Here is a 12,129-nt window from a genome sequence, read left to right as displayed (position 1 = left end):
GAGTCGGGACATTTAATTTAAGAGTTGATGGCGATGTTGTAGACACCAGTTTTGGTGTGTGTGTGTGTGTGTGTGTGTGTGTGTGGTTGTGTGTGTGTGTGTGTGTGTGTGTTTGGCTGACATAGTGTAGATGCCGAAATACCGCAAGTTACAACCTTAAAGTATTTTTTTTATTATAAATACAACTGAACGTAATGCAAAAGCTGATTCAGATTTTTCAGATCCGTTTGAGTGCGGCCAAGACGATCAAAATACTGCATTCAGATTGTTTTATTTTAATGGATGTTAATTTTTTTTAATTTCCCACCAGCGCTAGCTTTGTTTCATTTTGATGACCAGTAACAACACTGTGATATGACTGGGTGTTTCATTTTGACGGATACTAAATATTTTTTTCAATTACTTATAATTTGAGCACTGTGATCGACTATTTCATCTGTAATGGATTCTAAATGATTTTCTGGCATCCCCCCTCCCTCCCCCCATTTTAAATTTCTTTTAATTTCCTCAGTACCTCCATCTTCAGTATTATCAAATTCCCCAATCACAAGCATTTTCGATTTATAAATTTCCTGACACACTACTATCTTGAATTTTTTAAAAATTTACGCCATCCTCCATCTTGAATTTTTGTGTATCCTATCACCACCATTTCGGATTTTTAAATTTCCCATCAAATGCCATCTTTTTTTTTGTCATCAGTCTACTGACTGGATGACGTATTCGAATCTCTGTCTTCCTCTACAGTTTTTGCCCTCTACAGCTCCCTCTAGTACCATGGAAGTCATTCCCTCATGTCTTAGCAGATGTCGCATCATCCTGTCCCTTCTCCTTATCAGTGTTTTCCACATATTCCTTTCCTCTCCGATTCTGCGTAGAACCTCCTCATTCCTTACCTTATCAGTTCACCTAATTTTCAACATTCGTCTATAGCACCACATCTCAAATGCTTCGATTCTCTTCTGTTCCGGTTTTCCCACAGTCCATGCTTCACTACCATACAATGCTGTACTCCAGACGTCCATCCTCAGAAATTTCTTCCTCAAATTAAAGCCGGTATTTGATATTAGCAGACTTCTCTTGGCCAGAAATGCCTTTTTTGCCATAGCGAGTCTGTTTTTGATGTCCTCCTTGCTCCGTCCGTCATTGGTTATTTTACTGCCTAGGTAGCAGAATGCCTTAACTTCATTGACTTCGTGACCATCAATCCTGATGTTAAGTTTCTACTACTTCTCATTACCTTCGTCTTTCTCCGATTTACTCTCAAACCATACTGTGTACTCATTAGACTGTTCAATCCGTTCAGCAGATCATTTAATTCTTCTTCACTTTCACTCAGGATAGCAATGTCATCAGCGAATCGTATCAGTGGTATCCTTTCGCCTTGTATTTTAATTCCACTCCTGAACCTTTCTTTTATTTCCATCATTGCTTCCTCGATGTACAGATTGAAGAGTAGGGGCGAAAGGCTACAGCCTTGTCTTACACCCTTCTTAATACGAGCACTTCGTTCTTGATCGTCCACTCTTATTATTCCCTCTTGGTTGTTGTACATATTGTATATGACCCGTCTCTCCCTATAGCTTACCCCTACTTTTTTCAGAATCTCGAACAGCTTGCACCATTTTATATTGTCGAACGCTTTTCCAGGTCGACAAATCCTATGAGAGTGTCTTGATTTCTCTTTAGCCTTGCTTCCATTATTAGCCGTAACGTCAGAATTGCCTCTCTCGTCCCTTTACTTTTCCTAAAGCCAAACTGATCGTCACCTAGCGCATTCTCAATTTTTTTTCCATTCTTCTGTGTATTATTCTCGTAAGCAGCTTCAATGCATGAGGTGTTAAGCTGATTGTGCGATAATTCTCGCACTTGTCAGCTCTTACCGTCTTCGGAATTGTGTGGATGATGCTTTTCCGAAAGTTAGATGGTATATCGCCAGACTCATATATTCTACACACCAACGTGAATAGTCGTTTTGTTGCCACTTCCCCCAATGATTTTAGAAATTCTGATGGAATGTTATCTATCCCTTCTGCCTTATTTGACCGAAAGTCCTCCAAAGCTCTTTTAAATTCCGATTCTAATACTGGATCCCCTATCTCTTCTAAATCGACTCCTGTTTCTTCTTCTATCACATCAGACAAATCTTCACCATCATAGAGGCTTTCAATGTATTCTTTCCACCTATCTGCTCTCTCTTCTGCATTAACAGTGGAATTCCCGTTGCACTCTTAATGTTACCACCGTTGCTTTTAATGTCACCAAAGGTTGTTTTGACTTTCCTGTATGCTGAGTCTGTCCTTCCGACAATCATATCTGGCGGGAGGGGGAGCGCAATCCATGACAAGGCGCCTCAGCCTGCGCGGCCACTCCGCCACTGTTTAACGCTATACTCATGATGACCTCGCGCCATGTGTCGTCCAAGTTTGTGTGTAACGCCTAGGGGACCTCTAGCAACATGCACCCACACTTTCATTTATTTCCACTGTACAGTTATTACTTTGCGTTACTTTTTCTATTTCGTCCTTACGTTTCGCAGAGCAGTGTATTCGCGTTCGTCGTTTCAGCTGCCACACCCTGAACAAATGGAAAATCCTTTTCAATTTCTTTTACTTTTCCAGCTGGCAGTTATTAGCACTTTGTTTGTTATGATATGGTTAGTTCCAGGACGAAGTGTCTTGGATTCCTACTTATTTCAAATAAAAATGAAATAAGTGAAAACCATTCCTCACGAAACACATATGTGCTGATACTTCAGTGAATTACGAAAGAATAGATGAAAAACAGGGTAGGTGTTGAGGCAAAAACAGTCATGCAGATACTACCGAGAGGCAGTTTTCCTGAGATAGGGCTTCCAGTTTTTCTGAAAACATACTCCATGGTGATGTATGTTGTTAAGTTCACTGTGTATGTCATCCGTAACTCAGATCCAGATTATGATCAGCTAAACCCACTCCCCTCGGTTTTCCAGAGCTGTACTGAGGCTATCTTACACCCCTGGCACAACTTACAAAGCTTTTGTTCCTTCATATCCCCGTATAACTAGCTATCTGCACTTTTCTAGGCAGGTGAAGCACATTTTACAATTTTGCAAGCGAGCTTAATAAAAATGAAACTTTTTGAAAAACATTACCAATTTTATTTATAGCGATGAAAACTATTGTACACGATAAATTACGCTATCATTCCAGTAAATATATTATGAAACAGGTAAATTTTCTAAAGAAGTTAAAGTAAGCAAAAACTGTTTCTTACTGTTTATAACAGGTACTGTTAATTGCTTTTAGTATGTGTAATAAGGAACAGATTTTATTTGCTCCTCATAAATTATTAGGTACGCATAAAAATTATTAATGATAAATAAAGGAAAAAGGCCTATAGTTAATAGTTGAGAAAACATCTCTTTCTGGGAACTGGACTTTTATTGTAATTTTCATTTGTATTTCCTTGCACTGAGCGAAGCAGACTCATTGATGATGTTACTAACGCCAAGTGTAGCAGCTATATAATATTATGTCGACAAGATAGCTAAATTTGACAATCTGCTTGATCGTAAGATGTTTCATATAATTTTTAATTTGCTGAAAGTGCATTCATGAGATGCAATAGTCACCAGCGTTTTAATAAATTTTCTCACAGCTACTTTGATGTTTGAATAAGCGTCTCTTAACCCATAAGTTGGATGTCTATGGGGCCTCCATACTGCTTTGCAGTTCAGTGAAAGTGTTAGTGCAAGTTGCCTCATTATCTGGGATCAATACGTCATCAATTACCCTGAATATATAAGGGTATTAAGATGGCGGATGATAGGAAATTTAAAAATCCAAGATTGTGGACGATAGCAAATTAAAAAAAAAAAAAAAACTACGATGGGGAGGGTCTCGAAATCTTAAAAGTCAGGACTCTGATGACAGAAAATTTAAAAATATGCAAGATAGCAGAGGGAGGGGAAATTTAAAAAGAGCAAGATGACACTGGTGCGAAATTTAAAAAAATTACACAAGAACGCTCTAGTACAAAGAAAGCAAAACTACACACTGGGGCAATTGGTAGTAAATTTCTTAATACTTACATTTGAAGTTGGTTATGTATTTGTGTATGCAAAATCTCATGAAGACATATGCATGGTATGTTGTCCTAAAGTATCAGAAAATATGACACATGCCTTGTACTAAAGTGTCAGAAAATAAGACTTCAGTGAACATCTTTGCCACCTCAGGTATGTTAGAGGACAAATGTAATTAAAACATCAAATTAGCCAATCATTGATTATATATTTTTCCAGTGTACAAAATAGCATTTGCTGAGATGACGAAAGTTTTTTTACCATCAGTAAAATTAGAAATGGAAGTAGAATTTGGACATAGAATTTGACGGTACAACCGCATGTTTCAGGCAGTGCGGGTTTTATATTATTTACACTCTTTCAGTAGCTGTCGGTAATGCGGATTCACTATTTGTGTGTGTGTGTGTGTGTGTGTGTGTGTGTGTGTATGTGCTTGGCATAGGAATTTACGCAACGTGTGTTTCGTGCGCTAATAGGCTTGGTCAGGTTTGTTTAGGTGCGTCGCTTATCTTTTTAGCCACATGTGTTTTACAGCTATTTAGACGAGGGAACTGAGTCGGGACATTTAATTTAAGAGTTGATGGCGATGTTGTAGACACCAGTTTTGGTGTGTGTGTGTGTGTGTGTGTGTGTGGTTGTGTGTGTGTGTGTGTGTGTGTGTGTGTTTGGCTGACATAGTGTAGATGCCGAAATACCGCAAGTTACAACCTTAAAGTATTTTTTTTATTATAAATACAACTGAACGTAATGCAAAAGCTGATTCAGATTTTTCAGATCCGTTTGAGTGCGGCCAAGACGATCAAAATACTGCATTCAGATTGTTTTATTTTAATGGATGTTAATTTTTTTTAATTTCCCACCAGCGCTAGCTTTGTTTCATTTTGATGACCAGTAACAACACTGTGATATGACTGGGTGTTTCATTTTGACGGATACTAAATATTTTTTTCAATTACTTATAATTTGAGCACTGTGATCGACTATTTCATCTGTAATGGATTCTAAATGATTTTCTGGCATCCCCCCTCCCTCCCCCCATTTTAAATTTCTTTTAATTTCCTCAGTACCTCCATCTTCAGTATTATCAAATTCCCCAATCACAAGCATTTTCGATTTATAAATTTCCTGACACACTACTATCTTGAATTTTTTAAAAATTTACGCCATCCTCCATCTTGAATTTTTGTGTATCCTATCACCACCATTTCGGATTTTTAAATTTCCCATCAAATGCCATCTTTTTTTTTGTCATCAGTCTACTGACTGGATGACGTATTCGAATCTCTGTCTTCCTCTACAGTTTTTGCCCTCTACAGCTCCCTCTAGTACCATGGAAGTCATTCCCTCATGTCTTAGCAGATGTCGCATCATCCTGTCCCTTCTCCTTATCAGTGTTTTCCACATATTCCTTTCCTCTCCGATTCTGCGTAGAACCTCCTCATTCCTTACCTTATCAGTTCACCTAATTTTCAACATTCGTCTATAGCACCACATCTCAAATGCTTCGATTCTCTTCTGTTCCGGTTTTCCCACAGTCCATGCTTCACTACCATACAATGCTGTACTCCAGACGTCCATCCTCAGAAATTTCTTCCTCAAATTAAAGCCGGTATTTGATATTAGCAGACTTCTCTTGGCCAGAAATGCCTTTTTTGCCATAGCGAGTCTGTTTTTGATGTCCTCCTTGCTCCGTCCGTCATTGGTTATTTTACTGCCTAGGTAGCAGAATGCCTTAACTTCATTGACTTCGTGACCATCAATCCTGATGTTAAGTTTCTACTACTTCTCATTACCTTCGTCTTTCTCCGATTTACTCTCAAACCATACTGTGTACTCATTAGACTGTTCAATCCGTTCAGCAGATCATTTAATTCTTCTTCACTTTCACTCAGGATAGCAATGTCATCAGCGAATCGTATCAGTGGTATCCTTTCGCCTTGTATTTTAATTCCACTCCTGAACCTTTCTTTTATTTCCATCATTGCTTCCTCGATGTACAGATTGAAGAGTAGGGGCGAAAGGCTACAGCCTTGTCTTACACCCTTCTTAATACGAGCACTTCGTTCTTGATCGTCCACTCTTATTATTCCCTCTTGGTTGTTGTACATATTGTATATGACCCGTCTCTCCCTATAGCTTACCCCTACTTTTTTCAGAATCTCGAACAGCTTGCACCATTTTATATTGTCGAACGCTTTTCCAGGTCGACAAATCCTATGAGAGTGTCTTGATTTCTCTTTAGCCTTGCTTCCATTATTAGCCGTAACGTCAGAATTGCCTCTCTCGTCCCTTTACTTTTCCTAAAGCCAAACTGATCGTCACCTAGCGCATTCTCAATTTTTTTTCCATTCTTCTGTGTATTATTCTCGTAAGCAGCTTCAATGCATGAGGTGTTAAGCTGATTGTGCGATAATTCTCGCACTTGTCAGCTCTTACCGTCTTCGGAATTGTGTGGATGATGCTTTTCCGAAAGTTAGATGGTATATCGCCAGACTCATATATTCTACACACCAACGTGAATAGTCGTTTTGTTGCCACTTCCCCCAATGATTTTAGAAATTCTGATGGGATGTTATCTATCCCTTCTGCCTTATTTGACCGAAAGTCCTCCAAAGCTCTTTTAAATTCCGATTCTAATACTGGATCCCCTATCTCTTCTAAATCGACTCCTGTTTCTTCTTCTATCACATCAGACAAATCTTCACCATCATAGAGGCTTTCAATGTATTCTTTCCACCTATCTGCTCTCTCTTCTGCATTAACAGTGGAATTCCCGTTGCACTCTTAATGTTACCACCGTTGCTTTTAATGTCACCAAAGGTTGTTTTGACTTTCCTGTATGCTGAGTCTGTCCTTCCGACAATCATATCTGGCGGGAGGGGGAGCGCAATCCATGACAAGGCGCCTCAGCCTGCGCGGCCACTCCGCCACTGTTTAACGCTATACTCATGATGACCTCGCGCCATGTGTCGTCCAAGTTTGTGTGTAACGCCTAGGGGACCTCTAGCAACATGCACCCACACTTTCATTTATTTCCACTGTACAGTTATTACTTTGCGTTACTTTTTCTATTTCGTCCTTACGTTTCGCAGAGCAGTGTATTCGCGTTCGTCGTTTCAGCTGCCACACCCTGAACAAATGGAAAATCCTTTTCAATTTCTTTTACTTTTCCAGCTGGCAGTTATTAGCACTTTGTTTGTTATGATATGGTTAGTTCCAGGACGAAGTGTCTTGGATTCCTACTTATTTCAAATAAAAATGAAATAAGTGAAAACCATTCCTCACGAAACACATATGTGCTGATACTTCAGTGAATTACGAAAGAATAGATGAAAAACAGGGTAGGTGTTGAGGCAAAAACAGTCATGCAGATACTACCGAGAGGCAGTTTTCCTGAGATAGGGCTTCCAGTTTTTCTGAAAACATACTCCATGGTGATGTATGTTGTTAAGTTCACTGTGTATGTCATCCGTAACTCAGATCCAGATTATGATCAGCTAAACCCACTCCCCTCGGTTTTCCAGAGCTGTACTGAGGCTATCTTACACCCCTGGCACAACTTACAAAGCTTTTGTTCCTTCATATCCCCGTATAACTAGCTATCTGCACTTTTCTAGGCAGGTGAAGCACATTTTACAATTTTGCAAGCGAGCTTAATAAAAATGAAACTTTTTGAAAAACATTACCAATTTTATTTATAGCGATGAAAACTATTGTACACGATAAATTACGCTATCATTCCAGTAAATATATTATGAAACAGGTAAATTTTCTAAAGAAGTTAAAGTAAGCAAAAACTGTTTCTTACTGTTTATAACAGGTACTGTTAATTGCTTTTAGTATGTGTAATAAGGAACAGATTTTATTTGCTCCTCATAAATTATTAGGTACGCATAAAAATTATTAATGATAAATAAAGGAAAAAGGCCTATAGTTAACAGTTGAGAAAACATCTCTTTCTGGGAACTGGACTTTTATTGTAATTTTCATTTGTATTTCCTTGCACTGAGCGAAGCAGACTCATTGATGATGTTACTAACGCCAAGTGTAGCAGCTATATAATATTATGTCGACAAGATAGCTAAATTTGACAATCTGCTTGATCGTAAGATGTTTCATATAATTTTTAATTTGCTGAAAGTGCATTCATGAGATGCAATAGTCACCAGCGTTTTAATAAATTTTCTCACAGCTACTTTGATGTTTGAATAAGCGTCTCTTAACCCATAAGTTGGATGTCTATGGGGCCTCCATACTGCTTTGCAGTTCAGTGAAAGTGTTAGTGCAAGTTGCCTCATTATCTGGGATCAATACGTCATCAATTACCCTGAATATATAAGGGTATTAAGATGGCGGATGATAGGAAATTTAAAAATCCAAGATTGTGGACGATAGCAAATTAAAAAAAAAAAAAAAAACTACGATGGGGAGGGTCTCGAAATCTTAAAAGTCAGGACTCTGATGACAGAAAATTTAAAAATATGCAAGATAGCAGAGGGAGGGGAAATTTAAAAAGAGCAAGATGACACTGGTGCGAAATTTAAAAAAATTACACAAGAACGCTCTAGTACAAAGAAAGCAAAACTACACACTGGGGCAATTGGTAGTAAATTTCTTAATACTTACATTTGAAGTTGGTTATGTATTTGTGTATGCAAAATCTCATGAAGACATATGCATGGTATGTTGTCCTAAAGTATCAGAAAATATGACACATGCCTTGTACTAAAGTGTCAGAAAATACGACTTCAGTGAACATCTTTGCCACCTCAGGTATGTTAGAGGACAAATGTAATTAAAACATCAAATTAGCCAATCATTGATTATACACTCCTGGAAATGGAAAAAAGAACACATTGACACCGGTGTGTCAGACCCACCATACTTGCTCCGGACACTGCGAGAGGGCTGTACAAGCAATGATCACACGCACGGCACAGCGGACACACCAGGAACCGCGGTGTTGGCCGTCGAATGGCGCTAGCTGCGCAGCATTTGTGCACCGCCGCCGTCAGTGTCAGCCAGTTTGCCGTGGCATACGGAGCTCCATCGCAGTCTTTAACACTGGTAGCATGCCGCGACAGCGTGGACGTGAACCGTATGTGCAGTTGACGGACTTTGAGCGAGGGCGTATAGTGGGCATGCGGGAGGCCGGGTGGACGTACCGCCGAATTGCTCAACACGTGGGGCGTGAGGTCTCCACAGTACATCGATGTTGTCGCCAGTGGTCGGCGGAAGGTGCACGTGCCCGTCGACCTGGGACCGGACCGCAGCGACGCACGGATGCACGCCAAGACCGTAGGATCCTACGCAGTGCCGTAGGGGACCGCACCGCCACTTCCCAGCAAATTAGGGACACTGTTGCTCCTGGGGTATCGGCGAGGACCATTCGCAACCGTCTCCATGAAGCTGGGCTACGGTCCCGCACACCGTTAGGCCGTCTTCCGCTCACGCCCCAACATCGTGCAGCCCGCCTCCAGTGGTGTCGCGACAGGCGTGAATGGAGGGACGAATGGAGACGTGTCGTCTTCAGCGATGAGAGTCGCTTCTGCCTTGGTGCCAATGATGGTCGTATGCGTGTTTGGCGCCGTGCAGGTGAGCGCCACAATCAGGACTGCATACGACCGAGGCACACAGGGCCAACACCCGGCATCATGGTGTGGGGAGCGATCTCCTACACTGGCCATACACCACTGGTGATCGTCGAGGGGACACTGAGTAGTGCACGGTACATCCAAACCGTCATCGAACCCATCGTTCTACCATTCCTAGACCGGCAAGGGAACTTGCTGTTCCAACAGGACAATGCACGTCCGCATGTATCCCGTGCCACCCAACGCGCTCTAGAAGGTGTAAGTCAACTACCCTGGCCAGCAAGATCTCCGGATCTGTCCCCCATTGAGCATGTTTGGGACTGGATGAAGCGTCGTCTCACGCGGTCTGCACGTCCAGCACGAACGCTGGTCCAACTGAGGCGCCAGGTGGAAATGGCATGGCAAGCCGTTCCACAGGACTACATCCAGCATCTCTACGATCGTCTCCATGGGAGAATAGCAGCCTGCATTGCTGCGAAAGATGGATATACACTGTACTAGTGCCGACATTGTGCATGCTCTGTTGCCTGTGTCTATGTGCCTGTGGTTCTGTCAGTGTGATCATGTGATGTATCTGACCCCAGGAATGTGTCAATAAAGTTTCCCCTTCCTGGGACAATCAATTCACGGTGTTCTTATTTCAATTTCCAGGAGTGTATATTTTTCCAGTGTACAAAATAGCATTTGCTGAGATGACGAAAGTTTTTTTACCATCAGTAAAATTAGAAATGGAAGTAGAATTTGGACATAGAATTTGACGGTACAACCGCATGTTTCAGGCAGTGCGGGTTTTATATTATTTACACTCTTTCAGTAGCTGTCGGTAATGCGGATTCACTATTTCTGTGTGTGTGTGTGTGTGTGTGTGTGTGTGTGTGTGTGTGTATGTGCTTGGCATAGGAATTTACGCAACGTGTGTTTCGTGCGCTAATAGGCTTGGTCAGGTTTGTTTAGGTGCGTCGCTTATTTTTTTAGCCACATGTGTTTTACAGCTATTTAGACGAGGGAACTGAGTCGGGACATTTAATTTAAGAGTTGATGGCGATGTTGTAGACACCAGTTTTGGTGTGTGTGTGTGTGTGTGTGTGTGTGGTTGTGTGTGTGTGTGTGTGTGTGTGTGTGTGTTTGGCTGACATAGTGTAGATGCCGAAATACCGCAAGTTACAACCTTAAAGTATTTTTTTTATTATAAATACAACTGAACGTAATGCAAAAGCTGATTCAGATTTTTCAGATCCGTTTGAGTGCGGCCAAGACGACTCAAAATACTGCATTCAGATTGTTTTATTTTAATGGATGTTAATTTTTTTTAATTTCCCACCAGCGCTAGCTTTGTTTCATTTTGATGACCAGTAACAACACTGTGATATGACTGGGTGTTTCATTTTGACGGATACTAAATATTTTTTTCAATTACTTATAATTTGAGCACTGTGATCGACTATTTCATCTGTAATGGATTCTAAATGATTTTCTGGCATCCCCCCTCCCTCCCCCCATTTTAAATTTCTTTTAATTTCCTCAGTACCTCCATCTTCAGTATTATCAAATTCCCCAATCACAAGCATTTTCGATTTATAAATTTCCTGACACACTACTATCTTGAATTTTTTAAAAATTTACGCCATCCTCCATCTTGAATTTTTGTGTATCCTATCACCACCATTTCGGATTTTTAAATTTCCCATCAAATGCCATCTTTTTTTTTTGTCATCAGTCTACTGACTGGATGACGTATTCGAATCTCTGTCTTCCTCTACAGTTTTTGCCCTCTACAGCTCCCTCTAGTACCATGGAAGTCATTCCCTCATGTCTTAGCAGATGTCGTATCATCCTGTCCCTTCTCCTTATCAGTGTTTTCCACATATTCCTTTCCTCTCCGATTCTGCGTAGAACCTCCTCATTCCTTACCTTATCAGTTCACCTAATTTTCAACATTCGTCTATAGCACCACATCTCAAATGCTTCGATTCTCTTCTGTTCCGGTTTTCCCACAGTCCATGCTTCACTACCATACAATGCTGTACTCCAGACGTCCATCCTCAGAAATTTCTTCCTCAAATTAAAGCCGGTATTTGATATTAGCAGACTTCTCTTGGCCAGAAATGCCTTTTTTGCCATAGCGAGTCTGTTTTTGATGTCCTCCTTGCTCCGTCCGTCATTGGTTATTTTACTGCCTAGGTAGCAGAATGCCTTAACTTCATTGACTTCGTGACCATCAATCCTGATGTTAAGTTTCTACTACTTCTCATTACCTTCGTCTTTCTCCGATTTACTCTCAAACCATACTGTGTACTCATTAGACTGTTCAATCCGTTCAGCAGATCATTTAATTCTTCTTCACTTTCACTCAGGATAGCAATGTCATCAGCGAATCGTATCAGTGGTATCCTTTCGCCTTGTATTTTAATTCCACTCCTGAACCTTTCTTTTATTTCCATCATTGCTTCCTCGATGTACAGATTGAAG

This window comes from Schistocerca serialis, chromosome 1 (genome assembly GCF_023864345.2).
Source record: "Schistocerca serialis cubense isolate TAMUIC-IGC-003099 chromosome 1, iqSchSeri2.2, whole genome shotgun sequence".
NCBI lineage: Eukaryota > Metazoa > Arthropoda > Insecta > Orthoptera > Acrididae > Schistocerca > Schistocerca serialis.
This window is presented reverse-complemented; position numbering follows the sequence as displayed.